The following is a 20,475-nucleotide window of genomic DNA, read 5'->3' as shown; positions in this document are numbered from 1 at the left end:
GCATTTCTAAGTGATGTGGTTCTCTCAGCATTTCTAAACATGTTGTTCTCTTTGCTTCATAGTCCTAGATCTTCTCTCTTTGAGCAAGTCATCCACTCATATAGCCTCCTCAAATACTCTTGCCAACACATCCCTTTGCAAGTTTGAGTTGCTTGCTAATGCCTTATAGAGTTCTTCATTGCAAATCCTATTGATGAATACAGTGGAAACCGCTCTCTCATTGGGTCGCTCAGTTGTAGGTATCCTCTTATAGAGACTCCTCATGTGAGTGGCGTAGTCTTATATATCCTCTTTGTCTTTTTGGCTGACATTCATCAGCTTAATGATGAGGTTGTCAAAGTATCCTACCTTCGAGAATCTCTTGATGAAGAGATACTTTAGATCGTTGAAATTATTGCATTTGACATTATCTAGATTGGTAAACCAAGTTTGTCCCTTGTCTCTTAAGCAAAGACCAAATGCTTGTCCCCATTGAGTGGAGTCCATGAGGTTGTTAGCCTCGCACGCCTGCTCAAACTACTTGATGGAGCTATAGGGGTCATTTCTTACTTGATATTTGTCAAGTTGCTTGGCAACTATGGGTATCTTTGTTTGGTTGTTGGTATTTGGGGTGACTCCCAGCACAACTAACAATGATGCTGCCAAGGCTTCTCCACTTTGCTTGGTGCTTATCAGTATTTTGTCTTACTCTATTTCTACCTAATATAGCTAGGATCCTATGAACCTCATTCAGCTCTCTCTCCTGGCATGACATTTGAGCCCATTTCTCCTGGTTATAGCTCGCTATGCACAGTAGTGTGATCCTTCCTAGCCTTCTCTCCTCCTCAAGGTCAGTTATGATATTGGTTGTTGTAGGTCTTCCATGATGTGTTATCCTTGTCTATTGGTCATACTGTGTAATAAGTCATCAGATGTCATCCTAGTACCCTACTACATTAAGGTCAAGGTCGAGGTTGAGGTCATTCTCGTTCAAACTGGTACCTACCATGGTGGTTGTCTGTTAGCCCACTAGTATTTCTATGAGGTTGACTAGGCTGGCTAAAGATGTGTCTCTAATCTTGGTTAGTCCCTTGATCTTTTTCTCTAGTGTCTTGGGTCACTTGTCCAATTTCTAAGGTTGCATCCCTCCTGGTGGGTTCGTTTCTTAGCTTAATCCCCTTTCATATGTTCCTTGTTAATCCAATCAATCTGCAAGTGTACACACTCTTAGACGCTTGAGTTGTGTGACTCGATGTGAGCTGTGTGAAATCTGGCTTTTTAGTTTTCACATGCACTTAAGTGTCTATGATGCAGGGTGCAAACTTCAATGAAATCAATCAAATCCACACTTTTACCAATCAATTTCCTGGAGTTGCAACTCTTCCTCGTGAATCATGATTACTCCTAACAGTTGATTTTGGGTCCCTCATGGTTTTGATAGGTGATTTTATGGGTGATTAGCCCAAGTAGTCAAATTGAGTCTCTATTAAGGAGTAAGCACCGGTGTCAATAATTTCAGTCACTCTTGGACTATTAGGTTAAATTTTTGGTGACAATCAGCTCTATGGTCTCATCTACAGGTCGTCTGATAGATTGTTGGGCACTTATATGTTGGCCTTAACAGGTCCTAGAGTGGTCAAAATTATCAAAAATTGTGTTCTAGAAAACTCATTTGAGTAGTAGACTTGCATGTTTGAGTCCCAGACTCGGTCGTTCGAGTGGGCTTTGTGACCATCCGAGTGGTCAAGCAAGAGGGGTGCCCATATGAGTGTCCAAGTGGACTTGTTTGAGTCTGAGTGTCCAAGTGGACTTGTCTGAGTCTGAATGTTTGAGTGGACTTGTTGGAGTCTGAGTGTCCGAGTGGGACTAAGGTGGCTCAAACATCTGAGGACTTGTGAGGATTTGATCGTTCGAGGCTTGGGGACACCATTCGAGTAGCAGAAAAGCCACACTAAATGACAACAAAAAGATGCTAATGATTCACTCAACCACATACATGATGAACTATGATCCTGTCCACATTCATCAATCTCAACAAGGAGGGCTCCGATCATACCTAGAAGTGCCAAGGGCAAAGACACACGAATCTCTGTTGCTCATTTGGTCTGCTACTCTCCTTGGACCTATTGCTCTCTCTCTCAATATTTCACAAACTCAAATGAGTTATTCCCCCCCTTTCCTTTCCTTTTAATGCTCTCTCTCTCTTTCTTCTCTTACTATCTATTTTCCTTCCTAGATATTCAAAATCTTTTTCTTTCTTTCTCTGTTCCCTTGTTTCCTGGTTGTTATAAAGACTTATATTTTCCTTCTTTTTTCCTTATTTCCCAAACCTTAATGCATTCTACTAACGAAAAACAACTTATCACTAATCTAACCAATGCTCTTATGTCGTCTAACACCTAAACTATTAAGCAAAGGAGATCGAACACCCTCCAAATCCCTCACTTCCTACCTAAACCAAGCACCATTTTGGAGATGAACTCCTACTCCATTGCTTGGTTTGGAGTGTGCAAGCACTCAAGCTTGAATCCATTGGTCTTAGCAACAAAACCAAAATATCGACTCTCTCACAAGCACACTGCCAAGACCCACTAACCACTTATTGCCTCAAGCATTTAAAGCTAAGAGCTATGGATACCTCTCACATAGCTATGCACACTCTCACACACACAAGTGTAGTGAGCTTTACTTTGAATTCTATCAAGTTGCCTCCTCCCATGAATCCATCAGTAGCTCCACGATCCAAGATACACTTTCAAGCAAGCTCCATCTCCAAGCTCCAAGCTTTAAGCTCCATAGCCACACGTGTGAGAAAAGAGAAGAGAAGAAGATGATGATAAAGGGAGGAGAAGAAGAGCTTCTCCACGGTCCCTCACTCTCTCACACCCACACTTTTCCTCTCTCACACTCCCTCTCTCCTTCTCTCATACACAAGAATGAAGTAAGAAGCAAGAAACAAGAAGAGAGCAAGTTTGGCCACACACCAAGAATGAGCTTCTTCATTCACTTTTTGACTTTTATACATGCCCTACCTCCTCCTTGGGCAGCCATCCCCTTTTTGGTCGGGCCCATTCCTCCACTCTTCTTTCTCCTTCTTTCCTATTAGCATGGCCTTAACCCATGCCTCTTATTCTTTACAACTTGCATGGAAGAGAGCCTGGTGCTTTTTTACAGAATAAATTGCAATGTTCTTGGCGCTCTTCTTGTAAAAATATTAAGGTGTGCTTATGCTTGTGGACCTCCCTCTTACATTTAGAATTTTTTCTTGCCCTTTGTATCTTCAAATTTTCCTTAGTGCACCTTTGTCCTCCATCTTCCTCTTGCCTTGGGACTACGATTTTCCAGATTTTTCGTCTTGTTCTTTCAAGGGTTAACAATTCCTAAATTTTTGCATATTTAGGTGAGATTAAGGATTGGGTGGTTCCATAATCAACGAGAATTTTGAAACATTTACCTTGATAGATTGCGAGGGTTTGAATCACCAAAAATTGGTAATTCAATCCTCACTTGTTGAGAGTAGCACGCATAATTCCTTTCTCAATTTTGGCCTCCATAGTGGATTCCTCTTCCTCTTGTTCCTTGAAGGTAAGTTGTAACCACTGTAATTTTTTCTTTTCTTTTGGCTATAGTCCATTTGTTCTAGTTGCAAAATTTTCCCTTTGCAAATTGTTTTATTTAGTTTTGGGCACTACCTTTTGAAATTTCTAGGCTCATTACAATGGTAGCGCCATTAAGATCATTGTTTCTTACTATGAGAGCCAAATTACCTATGGCACTTACCTTGGCCCTTTTCCAAGGGCCGGGTTATTGTTGTGGTTGTTGTTGACCTTGACTTCTCTTAATGAAGGCACATGGCCCTTTATTTGGGAAACCTTTCCCCCAATATCTTGTGCCCTTTGATTTGAATTGGATCTCTTGGTGCAAAGGCTTGCTCAAAGCAACGCATTCTAGAGGTCCATGCGTTGCATAACTTCAAGTTGAGTATCCAAAGGCAGATTCAACCCATGACAAAACTTGGCTACATGTTGAGCATTGTACATGGGTGGTGCATATTTGTGAATTGTAATAAATTTATGGCAATAAGCCTCTAAGCTCAATCCCTACTAGCACAAGGTAACAAACTCATTCATCTTCATGGTGCAATATGCCGACAAAAGGTATCTCCCACACATTACTTCTTTTAGTTATTCTTGAGTGGCAACTAGTTCAAATACCACATGACTATTTTCACCACAATTGAGCTTTCCCTAGCATCTCAAGCTTGGTAATCATAGCTTGGTTTGTAGGACTAATTCCTACAACAAGAAGTAGTTTTCCATTGTTTCTATCCATACTTTTGCATTACTTTCCACATGTCTCCCTTTCTATCAAACCCAAGCCATTTGACCTACTTGAGGAGAAGATTTGGAGCATATGTGATGCCTTGTGGTTTCGCAATGCACGATGAAAAATTTGAAGAAATAATATCAATCACGATGAAAAATTCAAACAAAAAATATCAATGAACTTAGATTTTTCATAAGTTAATACACAATTTGAAATGAAAATCTAAGAAATCTTTATTATTCTATTATTCATCATCTGCCAGTGAAATGGAAGTACATTAGGATAGAGATTATTTTGATCAAATTAGGAATTTTGGTTACAATGAGTTTAACAATGGAATTATACTACATCAATAACTTTGTAGGTTGGAGACTGAGCAAAGATATTTAAGATTTTGTACTTAAGGGGAAGATCCGAAAAGCAATCTCTACAATAATTATGGCAGCACAAATGCCCTAAAATAGCAAGACACTCAACTAGGATAATGCAAAGCACTTGGTCATAGATACAACAATTTTGACGAATCTACTCTTCACCTATGTTGAGAGTAGGATTTAGGAGTGATTCTTTGAAGACAATGAACTTGACGACTTTAAGGCCTTCCATCATTTTGAGATTATTTTGTAAATTCGCAAGTTGATCGAAATTTATGAAGAATTAGCCATTCATTATTAAATGACAAATCATTTTTTCACTCAATTTTTCTTAAACAAGGTTACAACTAAATCTCCTTACGCCTTAATTCAATTTCTACTTTGATACCATGTGTAACATGACTATCAAATGTCTCATTGATGGCAAATTTAGTAGTCTAAGCAACACCATCCGAAAGTCCCTTGGAATATTATGGACTTTACTACATAAAATTGCTTAAGTCTGTCTCATAGGGGAGCATCTACCTGATTCCCACAAGGATCAACATGAAGTTAGGGTTTTTGAAACAATACTAAGGTCACCTAACAATTCATGTAGCATTGGTCAGGGATGATCACTTTTGCAATTCATCCCAAATAAAAGTGGACCTATGTCACACTTGGCTCAAAGAGAGTGAAAAATGAGGGAAAATTGATACATCAACCCCTCTACCCATAGGGCAAAGTCTAACTCTAGCCACCTAAAATGATGCAAGGTTGATTCTAAAACCGATCACCTAGAATGGTCATGTGTCACCTCTTCCTAATTTGTTGACCTAACATATGTGGAAAATCTCTCAACTTACCGAGATCACCCTACCATGGGACGGATCCATCAGGGACCCACCCTCCCACTTACCATTTAAAATGGAAGCTCTTAGTTACCTACATACCTAGCATAGTTGATGTGACATACAAAAAAAAAAATTAATTAATCCTATTAGCATGATGTCCCTTCATGTAATATTAGCACAAACACAAAGATAGGTTGAATATAATCTTTCAATAAAATAATTCTTTGTTTCAATTGAGCAATATTTCTTTATTTACATTAATACATCTATTCAAAATTGGACCTACTTGGATGCACTACCACAAATTCATGTTCTTAACTAGCATTAGGGCCTTCCTCCAAGAAGCCATCCCAAGCTCATAGGGGGTTAGACTAGTCTTTGATGCTCAAGGGATTTACAACCAAAGTGCCCCTAAAACCCCTTGACATCTCTTATCTAACTATGCTCCCTACTATGAACAAACCTCTCACTCAACACGGAGCTGGTTGTCCTAGCATCTAAAAAGTGGCAAATATAACCCCTTATTGAAGGGCTCCTCCCCAAGCGACCCTTGGGGAAGGCATAATACGTCTATGAATTTATCTTGATTTTTAAATACAAGTCCTAAATTAGTACAAGTTTAACTACAAACAACCATACTAATACATCATCCCCTATGCATCCAACAATCTTTTGGATGCAATTAGAAAAAGTCAGGATCTATTCTAGATGGTATCCTCCCAATATTAGTTTTTGCTTGATTATTGAGTGCCAAGTTGAGGTAAAAATGGTTATCCTAACCCTTGGAAGGGAAAATCGACCTCTTGATTGTATCCAAAGTAAATAACTCTAGGATCATAAGATTCAATGATCTTTCAAAGAGTTTAATTTCCTCATTTAAGGACATTTGATCCCTCTGATCTGAACAATTGGGTTTAAGTTTATCAAATCCCTTTGGTTGTGATCATTTGGATCATAGCTCCTTCTCAAGAATCAAATTAACCTCTATGCATAACCACCTAGATCTGACCCCATCATAGAGAAGTAGTTCTTTATAGATGCCCCTCTAGGGTATCCTAAAATATGGATCCACCCATGGAGTCATGGTGCACCAGAAGGTGTCCAAACTCGGGAGGGGGTGAATTGCACATCTATCTACTTTAACTTAACTCAATGATGAATGTTTAATTAAACCATAATGAAAATAATTATAGAAGGAACTTGAGTTTGGCTTGGAGCAACGTTGTCTACATGTGCGATCTCTTAACCAACTCTTGTACTTCTATGCTTTCGGACCATCATTGCTTGCGAACTCTAGAATTTGTAACATGTCTCACTCTTCTAGCACATGTTGCTCCTCTAGCATGTCGTGCTCCTCATGTTCCTTAATAGTCTTGAAATTAGAAGCTCATCAATCCCTTGTGCTATAGGCTCTCCCTAAGTAGTGAAATAGGTCTTCTTTAGGAGTTATGAGAGCGGGGATATAAGATTATGGGGTTCTTCACGATGTCCAATTATAGAGAAGGTAAGTAGCCTTGCAATCTTGTGAGGAAATGGGTACTTGTAGAAGAGGACTTCTTGAGAGTGTCCCTCACAATAAAGCACACACACACACACACACACGCACACGCACACGCACACGCACATGCACACACACACACACACCTGCCCGCCCGCATGCACACGCACACGCACACGCACACGCACACGCACACGCACGCACGCATGCACGCACACACACACACACACACACACACACACACACACACACACACACACACACACACACACACACACACACACACACACAGAGAGAGAGAGAGAGAGAGTGTGTGTGTGTGTGTGTGTGTGTGTGATGCACAAATACATAAAACCAATGTATGTACACTTATATATTATTTGCAAGATATGTACATATCAAGTTATGAGAGTGTTTTATATTATCATGTTTGAATCATTTACATTTTTTCCATGGGATATCCAAGTGTTAATATGAACTTTACATGCAAAGTCAAATAACCAACATATCAGAGCATACCAAAAGTCATGGTAAGCATAAGGCTAGAGAATGCAAGTGGATGAATGTTAGAGGTGCTAGATGTAGGAAATCACTATCATTGTATCTTTAATTCTAATGGTTTATTTCTTCAACAATAATCAAAGAGATTGAATCTTACATGAAAGAATAGCAACAACGCAAGGCTAAAGCGATAAAGATTTAGCTAAAAGGAAAATAAGAACCGCCCAAAAGTGTTAATATGAGCTCTACATGCAAATGGAAATAATCAACAACTAGAGAACGCAAGTGGATGGACGTTAGAGGTTCTAGATGTAGGAAATCCCTATCGTTGTGTATTAACTCTAATTCTAATTATTTTTTTCATCATCAAGTGATCAAAGATATTGAGTCTTACATGAAAGAATAGGATCAACACAAGATTAAAGCGAGAAAGATCCAATTAAAAGGGAAATGGGCACTACTGGTTTCCAACTTATTTTTAAATCCCTAAAGACCAAGAGATAGAGAGAGCTCATCATCATGATTGAAGTTGAAGGTGAAGAGCTCATAGAAAATGAGATAGGAATTCTAAAGGCGTTTGCAACCCATCTATATGCCATTGTAGGTTTATCCCTCATCAAAGTGATTGATTGCCATGAGAAGCTCAATGCATTTCTCAAAGTGGAGAGGCCAACAAAAAGACATGAGAAAATTTTGTTACTAGAGAGGCCATTCTCATATGAAGAGCTACAGTTTATGGTAAAGAAAATGAAGGTAGTGGGGCTTGATGGCATCCAAAGAAGTTTTCCACATGATTTGCAAGGTTTGCTTAGAGGGCTTAGGCAGCCTATTAAATAGAATCAAGCTTCAAGCCTCATTCCCTACGATATTAAATAGAAGGCTAATAAAGCTTTTTCCAAACTCAATTGAACAAAAAGTAAGCTTACACAATCTAGGCATCTAATAAAGTTAAGCAATGTCTAAAGGGTAATGGCTAAAGGAATGCCTAATAAAATTGAATTTTTGCTAGTAGAAATTATCCATCCCATGCAACATGGACTTTTCTAGGAAAGGAAAATCCATGACATGATTCTCAATTCGATCTTCTTAATGGATTGTAATTTTTCTTTGGGATCTAACTTTGTGCTTAGTAATATGGATTTTAATAAGGCATATGACCAAATATACCAGGATGAAGTAATGAGGTTTATGGGCTTTGGCAAAGGTTTTCTAAGCATGATGCAAATCTTATTCTCTAAGGGATTAATCATGCTCCAGGGCTCATTCCCTAAGGGATTAAATAGAGGGATAATGAAGCTTTTTCCTAATCTTACTAATATATTATTTTTGTTGTGGGTTCGAAAGCTCCAAACCTCCAGAGGGCTTCTCGAACCTACAACCTTTTCCAAACCTCCCTTTTTTTATTGACCCCCCTCCTTTTCTCTCATGTGTAATCTCTCATTTTCTCTTCCCCCTCCCCTTTTTAATTAAAAGCCCCTCCCTACCCCCCCTCCCTACCCCCCCTCTCATTGTAGGCCCTAGGCTCTCTCTCTCTCTCTCTCTCTCTCTCTCTCTCTCTCTCTCTCTCTCTCTCTCTCTCTCTCTCTCTCTCTCTCTCTCTCTCTCTCTCTCTCTCTCATTAATCTTTTTAATTTAAACTTTTCTTTTAATTAAACATTTGTTTACATAGTCTTTCACACAGTTTGAGAGGAAATGAGAAAATAGAATAGTCTTATTTAAATTAAACCTTTTTTGATATAGTTTCTGACTTAGAGAGAGACAAAGAGAAAATATATAATTTGAAAGTGAGAGAACATAGGGAGAGAAAGGGAAAGAGAGGAAATAGAAAAATAGAGAGAGAGAGAGAGGGAAAGAGAAAAATAGAGGGCAAGAGAAAAAAAGTTGAAAGAGAAAGAGAGAGGAAAAGAAAAATGAGAGAGAGAGAGAGAGAGAGAGAAACTGAGAGAAAGATACAAAGAGAGCAAACAGAAAGAAAGGGAGAGGGGAGAACACAGAGAAAGATAATTATAGAGAGAGGAAATATAAAATTTAAGAGAGAGAGGACGAAAAAAGGAAAAGAGGGGGGAGAAGAAAAGGGGGAGAGAGATAGAGAGAAGACAAGTGGGGAGAGAAAATAAGAAGAAGAGAGAATTTAAACACACATAGAGAGAATTATAGAGAGAGAAAAGATAAAATTTAAAAGAAAGAGAAAAAAATTAAAGAGGGAGTGAAGAGAGAGAAGAAGATAAAAAGGAAAAAGAGGGAGAGAGAAGGAAAAGAGAGGAGAGAGGGGGAAGAGAGAGAGAGAGAGAGAAAGAGAGAAGAAGAAGAAAGAGGAAAAGAGGAAGAGAGATGGGGGGAAAGAGGAAACATTAAAAAAATTAAATTTAAATATTTTCTAAGAGAGAGATGAAGGGAGAGAGGAGAGAGGGGGAAGATATATATATATATATATATAAAATTTAAAAGAGAGAGAGGAGAAGAAGAGAGAGAATACGAACATAAAGAAAGAGAATTATATGGAAAATATAAAATTTACATACTTTAAGAGAAATTGAGGGGGGGAAGATAGTGAAAGAAGGAGGAGAGAGAGAGAGAATAGGCAAGAGATTTATAAAGAGAGGAAATATAAAATTTAAAGAGAGAATAAAAAGAGAGGGGAGATAGAGAGAGAAAGAGAGAAGAAGAAGAAGAAGAAGAAGAAGAAGAAGAGAGAATATAAACAGAGAAAGAGAGAGAGAATAACAAAGAGGAAGAAAGATAAAATTTAAAAGAGAGCGAGAAAAGAAAAAATTTAAAAAGAGAATGAAGAGAGAGAGAAGAAAAAAAATGAAAAAAGAGGAGTGGGAGAGAGAAGGAAAAGAGAGGAGAGAGAGAGAGAGAGAGAGAGAGAGAGAGGAAAAGCAAGGAGAGAAAAAAATGAGAGAGAGAAAGAGATAGAAAGAATTGGGAGAAGAGAAAAAAATAAACTAAAATAGAAGGCACAGAGAGAGAGAGAGAGAGTTAGACATAGGGAATTGGGGAGGAGAGAGAGAGAGAGTGTGTGTGTGTGTGTGTGTGTGAGTGAAGAAAAAAATTAGAAATAGACAGGAAAAAGAGGAGAGAGAAAGATGAGAAATGGATTGTTGAGCGAAGTTCGCATGGCAACTTCACTTGCCGCTTCAGGACACTGAGTTCCTAATTCAAATGAATGAAGAAAGCTTACGTAGTGCATGCCTTTAAGAATTTAAGCATCTATAAGGTAATGTCTAAAGGAATGGCTAATGGCAATTTGCTCTTCTCAATTGGATCATACTTTGTCTTTGGATTCTAAGTTTGTCCTCATTAATATGGATTTTGATAAGGCATATGACCAAACAAGCTAGTATTTTATCATTAAAGTAGTGCCAATTATGGGGTTTTGGAGGCTACCATGTGGCATATCCTCAAGGCATTTCAGGTGCCTACATGTCCACCATATGGTATCCCCCCAAACTATATTATAGGATTTAAGTCTAATTCACCAATTAAATTAAAGAGAAGGAATAATTCATGAGGTGGTTGTACATGGTCAAGGGTTGTATTTTCCAATTTTCAACATGATCAATCTAGCATATAAGAGATATGTGTTTTACACTCTAAGATTTAAAGTTTCAACATTATCAATCTAATATATAAGGTGTATATTTTACACTTCAAGATTTCTTATGAACATATGCTACAAGATCCAAGAGTTCTGATTAAGATTGAGAATTTGTATGCTTTTATTTGTCTAGTAGGACCACATTTTTCATTTTAATACTCAAGAGATATGACCAACAACCAAAGTCTAGCTAGTTGTTATCCTTATTTTTGCCCATGAAACAAGTTGATTAGGCTAATATTCATAAAATATTTCTCATTTGGGTATCCTTTTGAGGTACTTGCTATAGCCAGCATGCATTAAGGTATTGCACAATTTGTGGTGTTTTACACTCTTGGTACTTCTAGTACTTGAAAGCCTCCTTCCATTATCTTACATATAGTAGAGAATAAACACGTCAAAGAGGTCAAAATGATACATTTTAAAAAATATTTTTAGGTGGGATCAATGGAAAATTAATTGATAATAGAAATCTATAATTTGTTATTCTTGCATAACTAGGTCATTAGAAGCTAGAACACCTAAGAAGATGTTGCCAAAACGAGACCTCCTTTAGATACAAGTAAGTTTTTGCTTCTAAGGAGCAAACCATGTGCGAGTTATGAAATGATTCCTTTCCACTTTGCCTTATGGATCACCTTCCTCCAATTATAAACATCTGGCAGATGTTGATGGGATGTTAAAAATATTATTTCATGTACCTATCAATATACATATTGCATTACCCACTGAAAAAAAAGTTATCTGATTATGTAAATTATTGTTTTTCCTTCTTTCCTAGATGTCACAAAAGTGTTTCATAAAGAACAAGTTAGTTTGATTGCCTTACATGTAAGTGATAGTATATAAGTGAAAATAACTTCTTTCCTACTTTGTTTTATTTACATCATTTGCATATATTTGTGTGCCAATATAGAGTAAAGCCACAAATAGCTTTAGAGCTCTCAACAAGAACACACCATGGGGCCTAGTCATCTTACAAGAAAAGAAATGGATGATTTGCTAAAACTTGAGTTTATTGAGTCATCATTATAATAATACTCTCAAAATGTACTTTATAAATTGCACACAATATTTAATCATGAAAATTTTTGGATTAGGCTCATCCGATTTCTCTTAGCGTCACCTAGCTACTCATACAATTTAATCTTCTACAGAATTCAAATTATAAAACCCCCCAATTTTCTTTTTTGCTTGCTAGATATAACAAAGTTGGACCCTATAGCTTAATGTGGTTTGTATTACAAGTAAGGGAGAGTGGACTAATGTGTGCTATCAAATATTAGTAGTGATGAACTACACAGGGTAAATATACTAAATCACTAAAATAAAAAGGCATAGCTTTATAGGTCAATTGAGTGACTTTAATGACTTTCTATTGGTGGTACACACACACACACACACACATTGGTATTATGCATTGTTTAAAGATTGCAATAATTTAGGGTAGCTTTTACATCTTCCCCTTTAGATGACAAGTGCTTAGGTTACCATCAAATGTCACCAACTTAAACTTGAGCTAAAGCTCCAAGTCAAACCGATTTGCATTATTTTAAGAAATATCAAGTAAACTTCTTTCTTAGCCACAATAAATGGAAGGAACGACATCCATGTATGCTTCTTTTTTATCATCTATCATGTTTGTTGTTACCATGCTAGTATAGAAGTGAAGTTATTACAATCAGGACAAGGAGAAAAAGTGCAATGAACATGTTTACCTTCTCTCAATGGTACTCAAATTGGGTTTTTAGTTTTAATTTAATGTGTGCATAAACCAACTACACTAATGCCTTAATGATAATAGGGTTCGATTTCGATGTGTGAATAAGACAACTACACTGGTACCTTAATAATAATAGGGTTCCAATTTTCTATTTTGTGTGATATATCACATTGCAACACATTTGTAGTAAGGTTCCAAATACTTGCATGTCTAATGTAGCAAATTCCAACACATTTGCAACCACATGTGGACAACACATGCATGCACACATGCATGCATGCACTCTAGCAAATTATGTAGTGGCAAAATGCACATATTTACTTAGCAAACATTATTAGCCATACTTACCCTAACTTTAATTAAGATACCATTATGAAATTACTCTCATCAAGAGAAGTGATGAAAACTCAAATTTGTACTCATGATGATTCTAACACCTTTCGAAAAACCAAAGATTGATTGTAACAATGTTATTCTTTGTGCTATACTAGCTTATATTCAAATAATGCTATGTTTAAATTGCATTCTATTCTACTCATAAGTTGTTGGTAGATATATACTATTCATTGTTGATTTTAACTAAGGTTTTTCAACTTCTCAAAGCTAAGGGTTAAGAACAAAAAAGAAAACACAAAAGTTTCTTGACTACATTGAGCACTTGAAGCATAAGCAGTAACAAAGGTGTGGGCATTTGAGAAACCTCCATTAACCCTTCCTTGATGTCAAGTTGATGAAGATGCCAAGCTAGCTACACTAATAAAATATTTGGTAAAGCTGTTTAGCACAAGTCTCTTCTATAGAGTAATGATCAACCTCCACAACTCCATCCTCATTAAGATGTCATGAATTGTAATATAAAATCTCTATACATTTAGGTGGTCGTGAAACAAAGGTTTATTCTTGAAAGAGCATTCACCACTAAGAAGCCACATGACTTTGGATATGTTCAAACACAGATGTGCATGCATGCACATATACACATGCATGTATGTGCACACAAAGACTTGTGCATGCATGTGCACAAAACCATTGAATAAAGTACATCTCATCTAGAAACTATCTTTCATTTTATCAATGTAACATATAGAAAACAATTTTCCTTGTAGTTTTTAATATACTTTGTCATGATAAAATGATGGTTATCATGAATGCCTTGCTTGTCTTGAAAATCAAAATGTGACCTTTGAGGCTTGTTCCTACAATCTAGTTTCCACTTAGTTTAGCATGGATTTACATAAATGATTGCTTAATATTTCATTATTGTTATTTTCTTGTTGTATGGTAAATCTACACATAGCTTCTTCACTATATACACTCCCATGCCCCCTTCATTTTGGCCTTACCAACCATCAATGCAAAACTCTCATTGTCCTTTTTTGTTAGAAGAACTTAAATAAGATTAGCACAGCTACCTTACCATAAATATTTGAAGCCTTATGTGGTAAAGCCATTTATTTGATGAGGATCTAGTCACATCAAGTTTTCGTAGATTTTAGACCTTTTGAACAACCTACCTCTTAAATGAAGTTTAAAAAGCTTAAAAAGAATGTATACTTGTACACATCCAATATGAGTTTGGTATATTTATGTGAAAATCAATTGTTTAAAGAGTTTGAAAGGGTCCAATGAAAACATCAAGAGATAGATATAATTACAATTTTCTTTAAAAGCAAAACTAGTAATGATTGCAAATGGATGTTTGTAGGGTGTATGGCTGTATGTATTTCTCAAGTTTTACCACAAAGACAATTCAAAGAGAATCACTTGAACCAAACATTAAAGCAATGAATAAAAATCTCACATGAAAATGCTTGCCAAGTAAAATGGAAGAAAAATTGGAATAAATAATATTTGATATTTCATACATGGCACTTTTGTACTTTGGCAATAGACTCAATTCAAAATTTGCAATTGATCTAATAAAGAGCTACATGAACTTCCTTTTAGTATATTGATGATGTATAATCATGCTTGATTTTTGAATCTTATCAGACTAACAAAGGTGCCTCATGTAGTCATGCAATGGCATAGATAAAGTTTCAATTTCTACCTCACTTTTGCATATGCAAACATTGCAAAGCCACTCAATGCTGAAGATAATATTATGTGCATTGCTAAAAAATTCTTTTCTCCTTTAAAGAGCTTTTGTCTTTCATCACTTTGACTCAGATGATGGAGAGGTAGATATTTCACAAGCACGTCTGCAATCATATGGCCTACATTTATGAAGGTGTACAAGACACTCCAAGGTGTTCTAAATCCTTGCTGAATAGGCTAGGTGTTCCTAAGCATTTCACAAACATGGTCATTCAATTTTCCTTCTCTAAGATAGTGTGTAGAGTTGGTAAGATTGGTTGGCAACAATTTGCATCAAGTTTGAGGTGACCAATTGGACGTTTCAAATGTAAATTGTGCAAGCTATGATTTGAAAATTTAGTAAATTTCAAATTTGCTCTTGTCAATCCAATGCCTAAGGGCCTTCTCTCCCATGGGAAGTAGGGCTTTTCAAGGCAGAAACACCCTACAATGTGTAGATCTGGAAATGGACATTAACGAAATGCCTAGCTAATATTTGATTGGGGATAAAGGCATCATACAATGGACAGTTGATACTTTCAAGGTAGAAAGTCCCTACAATATGTAGATCTGGAAATATACACTAACTATTCCTAGCTAATATTCAATGGGAGTAGAGGCAACCTATTCCTAAATTTGGTTAATGGTGTGATGTTAGAATGAATAAATTTTATCAAAAACCCAATTTTTGGTATTCATACAACTATGTTGATGGCTATACTTGTGTTACATTGATGATTGTACTTATATTGTCTCTTGCTAGATGGCAGTGGTCACAACAATAGTAGAAACACTAATATCACCCTCTCCAAGATTGAGCATCACTATGGAAATAGGTAAAAGACATTAGTATTGAGTGATTTAACACTTGTCACATCGTCACTAACAACCTATCAACCAAAGGTGTTGCTCACTGATGCCAATTACTGCATTACATTGATACATTTGATATGCAACTTGTATTGAAATAAAGTAAATACAAAATGCAAATAAAGCACAAAAAATAATGGTTTCTAGGTTGGGAAAACTTTGTAGCAAATGAGTGTCTTTTTTAGTGAGTTGGAGTGGTTAGATGAGTGGTAGTACATTGTGATAGTTAGTGTGTATTAATAGCCCTTAAGACTACCACCTAAGTGACAGTGCCCATTGGTGCCATTGCCAATTCACCCAATTGGCTTTCTCATGGATACATGCATTATATCCCTTTCCTCCAAGCATGCCCTAGAGGTGCAAGAGGTGTACTAGAGGGAAATGGGAAGGCATAGAGATTTGGTGACTACATGGGGATGGACTATCACCAAGATATTTGTAGTGGTTTTGTTGATATGGCCACGATTTAGCACCAACTTCATTGAGATCTCCTTCAACATATTGAGGAAAGGCAGGTCTTGAAATTTTTGCAAATCTCTTGGTTTAACATGCAAGATATCAAGAATTGTAGAATCCATCAAACCCTATTGGGAATAACCTTCCCTAATGGCCACAAAGACCATTATCTCCAATTGATTACATGTCATATTCAACTCTTGCATGCATGTAAGAGATCACCATTAGGAGGAATCCTCAAAAAAGAGGTGGTGAGAGCAAATATGAGGTAGGGAAGAAGGTTCTAACACATAAGGATGCCTCCATGAAATTAGATTATGCTATTCCTACTTGCAATAGTTGTGCTAGATGGTGGAGATGGGGAGGATGTTGTGAAATGGCTAGAGAAATTACTATGGGAAGAAAAGAGTATAGATTGTTGGGGTAGGTAAGAAGCCATTCAATGTGCCAATTGTTGAGATATCGAGCTCCACTCGTGATATGCTAGGGTGACCGTTGTGCATTTATGTCACCGACTTGTCAGTTGTTGCAGATGCGGTTGGTACACCGCCCATGAATAATAGCTAGATGACAGCTATCCTTATCTACTCTAGTTCGTGGCTCAGTTAGTATGCCACCTTAGTTAGTTGAGTTTGGTTTGAGACCCATATATAGGGTTCTTCTATTTCTATGTACTAGAGTTCTTTTTGGCTTACACAACTAAGAAGAAAAAAATTGTTTTCAACCTCCATCTTTGTGTGTATTCCCCCATTGTGCAAGCAAGAAAGCTACAAGTGAGACTCCTTCCTTCTCTCCCACAATCTTGACATGGTATCAGAGCCTTGTTCATGGTAAGGAGCTCAAGAAAGCAAGCCAAGTTCGCGGTGTTCTGGTAAGAGGACCAGTGTTGCTTTCATTCTTCTGTTTTGGGAGCAAGTCTCTGCAGGTAGCACAGCCGAAAAGTGCAAGAGTGCATTGTCTCAGGTTGAGACGCCCTTCGCGGTGAAGCAAGAGGGCAGTATATGCTGCGGGTCAGGGCTTTAGCCCTAGATGACCCTGTTTTTTTTATTTGAGGCCATTTCGGGGCCTGTTTTAGAGGCGAAAGTTTTCTGCACGCACTCAGGAAAAGGCCCAGTTTTATGCTGTGCGACCACTGTTCTACAGGTCAGTGAAAAGTTACTGTAGAAATTGCATCGTATGCCTGTGCGCAGAGACATTGGGAGATAGAGAATCATCCTTGTTGCCTGTTGATGCAAAATCGTCACTAGGAAGTGACTGTGTGGTCAAATACCACTTTCGTCAGTTTTGCAGATTTGCCCTTGTGAGGCTGAAGCTGTGTTCTTTGCAGTGACAGAATTTTTTTGCAATGTTCTGTAATGGCGTCTGATTCTCTTTCACAGATTGTCACTGAAAAACTTGACAAGAATAACTTCGAAGCATGGAAGTTTAGAATGACGAATTTCCTTATGGGAAAAGGATATTGGGAATTTGTTGCAGGAAATGAAGAAGAACCAGTTCTTCCTAATGTTCCCAATCAAAGCAAATGCAGGCATTTAAAGCATGGCATGAGAGAGCCAGGAAAGTTATGTACTGGCTGTCTATCAGCATTTCAGACTCTATGATTGTGCATATTCAAGATGCAAGTATGCCAAAGAAGGCATGGGATACTTTGTCAAAAATGTATAGCACAAATACGCAAGCCAGGAAAATGCAGCTCAAGCAAGAGTTGCATAATGTGCAAAGAGAAAATATGAGCATTAATGACTACCACATGAAGGTGAAGAAGATTGCAGATGCACTTGCTTCCATTGGGTCACCAGTGGAAGATGATGATTTAGTTTCTGTGACCTTGAATGGTCTAGGAAAGGATTACGCACAGTTCCGAACATCCATTTCCGTCCGTGAAAGATTTCCTGATTTTGAGGAGTTGATTGCTCTTCTAATTTCTGAGGAGCAGAGAAATGGTGGTGCATCTTCTTCAGGAGGAACTTCAAAAGAAGCTGTCTTCTACTCAAATGCTGGAAGAGATAGAGGCAGAGGTAGAGGAGGCCGATCTGGAGGCCGTGGTAGAAATCAGAATATGCAGCAAACTTAAGAAAACCAGTCCTATGGAGGAGGACGTAGTAACTCTAGAGGCAGGGGGAGCCAAAGAGGTCGTGGTGGATGGCAAAGAGGCCAAAATGCAAACATCAATGTTGAATGCTACTACTGTGGTAAAATGGGTCATATGGCTAAGGACTGCTATAAAAAGCAGAATGACATCATGAATGGAAAATTGCAACAAGGGAATTATGCATCTTCTAGTAGACAGGGTGATGATAGAAATGAGCATTTGTTTATGGTGCAGCACATGACCAATTCTGTGACAAGTGTAGAAGAAAGAAACGATGTGTGGTATGTTGACTCAGGTGCATCAAACCACATGAGAGGTCATGCAGAATGGATGCAGGATGCAAGGAAAATAGAAAAACCAGGATTTGTGGAGACTGGTGATGATACTGCACATCCTATTGTGCAGATTGGAAAAATTCATTTGTCTATGCAAGATGGGAAAAAGAAATACCTATCGGATGTATTTCATGTCCCGAATATCACCAAGAACCTAGTTTCTGTTGGTCAAATGGTTGAGCAGGGCTTGCAGGTCAAATTTAACTCTCATGGATGCTTTATTGAGGATATGAAAAATAAAGGTCGCTTGATAGCAAAAGGAAAGAAGAAGGGCAGAATGTTTACGTTGGATGCAGACATGTCTGAATTGAGTGCAGCAATGTTTGCACATGGGACCGGTGTAGTTGCAGATATTGATATCTAGCATAAACGCATTGGTCATGTTAATGTACAGCGACTTAAATCAATGCATGCCCAAAATATTGTTGCAGGATTGCCTAAATTCAAGGTTGCAGAAATGCATAAGGTATGTGAAGCCTGCCAATTTGGAAAACATGCAAGGAAAGCATTTCCTAGACATGTTCAAGAGAGTAAGAAGCCATTGGAATTAATCCACTATGATGTGTGGACAACTAAAGCTACATCTCTTCGAGGCTGTCATTATTTTGTCACTTTTATTGATGACTATAGTAGAAAAGTTTGGGTGTATTTTATGAAAAAGAAAAGTGAAGTTTTTGGGCATTTCAAAACTCTTAAAGCTATGGTTGAAAAAGAAACAGGCCTGCAAATAAAATGCCTAAGGTCAGATGGAGGGGGAGAGTACCTCTCAAATGAGTTTGCAAGGTTCCTGCAGGAGCATGGCATAAAGCAGCAATATTCATGCAGCCATACCCCACAACAAAATGGAATTGCGGAAAGGAAAAACAGGCATATTGGAGAGGTATCTCGTGCCATACTCAATGAAAAAGACCTGCCAGATTTTTATTGGGTTGAGGCAGTTGCTACAGCAGTCTACATAATGAACAGGACTCCCACTGCAGCAATACATGGGATGACTCCAGAGGAGAGGTATACTAGTAGGAAATCAGATATTTCTCATTTGAAAATTTTTGGTTGCATTGCCTATGTTCATGTGCCAGATGAGTTGAAATCCAAGTTGGATCCAAAAGCTAAGAAGTGCATCTTTATTGGTTACTCTCTGCAACAGAAAGGGTATAGATGCTATAACCCTTCTACTCGTAAGTTTACAGTGAGCAGAGATGTTGTTTTTGATGAGATGAGTAGCTGGTATAAACCAGTAAATGTGATTGATGATGTAGATGCACAAAATGGTAATGCTGCACAGAATTCACAGCAGCAGTCACAAAATATTAGTGGACCTGGAACATCCTCTAGCAGTGGTTCACATTCTTCGCCATGGACAGGCAGATTGAGATCAGGAGAATCTTCTCAAAGCAATGCAGATAATGGTATTCAGGTATCACGAAAAGGAAAAGAGAAGGTAGATCAGCCCATGTTTGATGTGAATGCAGGTCACTCTTATGTGGATGGTGAATCCAGTGGCTCAGAACAGAGCATTGATGATGAGTTGGGTATTCCTTCTATTGTTACACCTGGAGTAAGGAAGACCAGGGATGTTTTGAGAGCACCTGGGAGTGAACCTACTTTGCGCAGGTCTACCAGAGCTAGGTATCCTGTGGATAGGCTGAAATATGATGGATTTACAGCCATTCACTATGCCTATATGGTCAAACTGATACATGAACCAGAACCCACTTCTTTTGAGCAAGCCATGGGAAAAGAAAAATGGGAGAAAGCCATGGATGAAGAAATGGATGCCTTGGAAGCAAATGCTACATGGGAATTGGTAC

The sequence above is a fragment of the Lygodium microphyllum genome, chromosome 21, assembly GCF_053477565.2.
Source record: "Lygodium microphyllum isolate KBCC chromosome 21, Lygodium_microphyllum_v1.1.10, whole genome shotgun sequence".
NCBI classification, from domain to species: Eukaryota; Viridiplantae; Streptophyta; class Polypodiopsida; order Schizaeales; family Lygodiaceae; genus Lygodium; species Lygodium microphyllum.
This window is presented reverse-complemented; position numbering follows the sequence as displayed.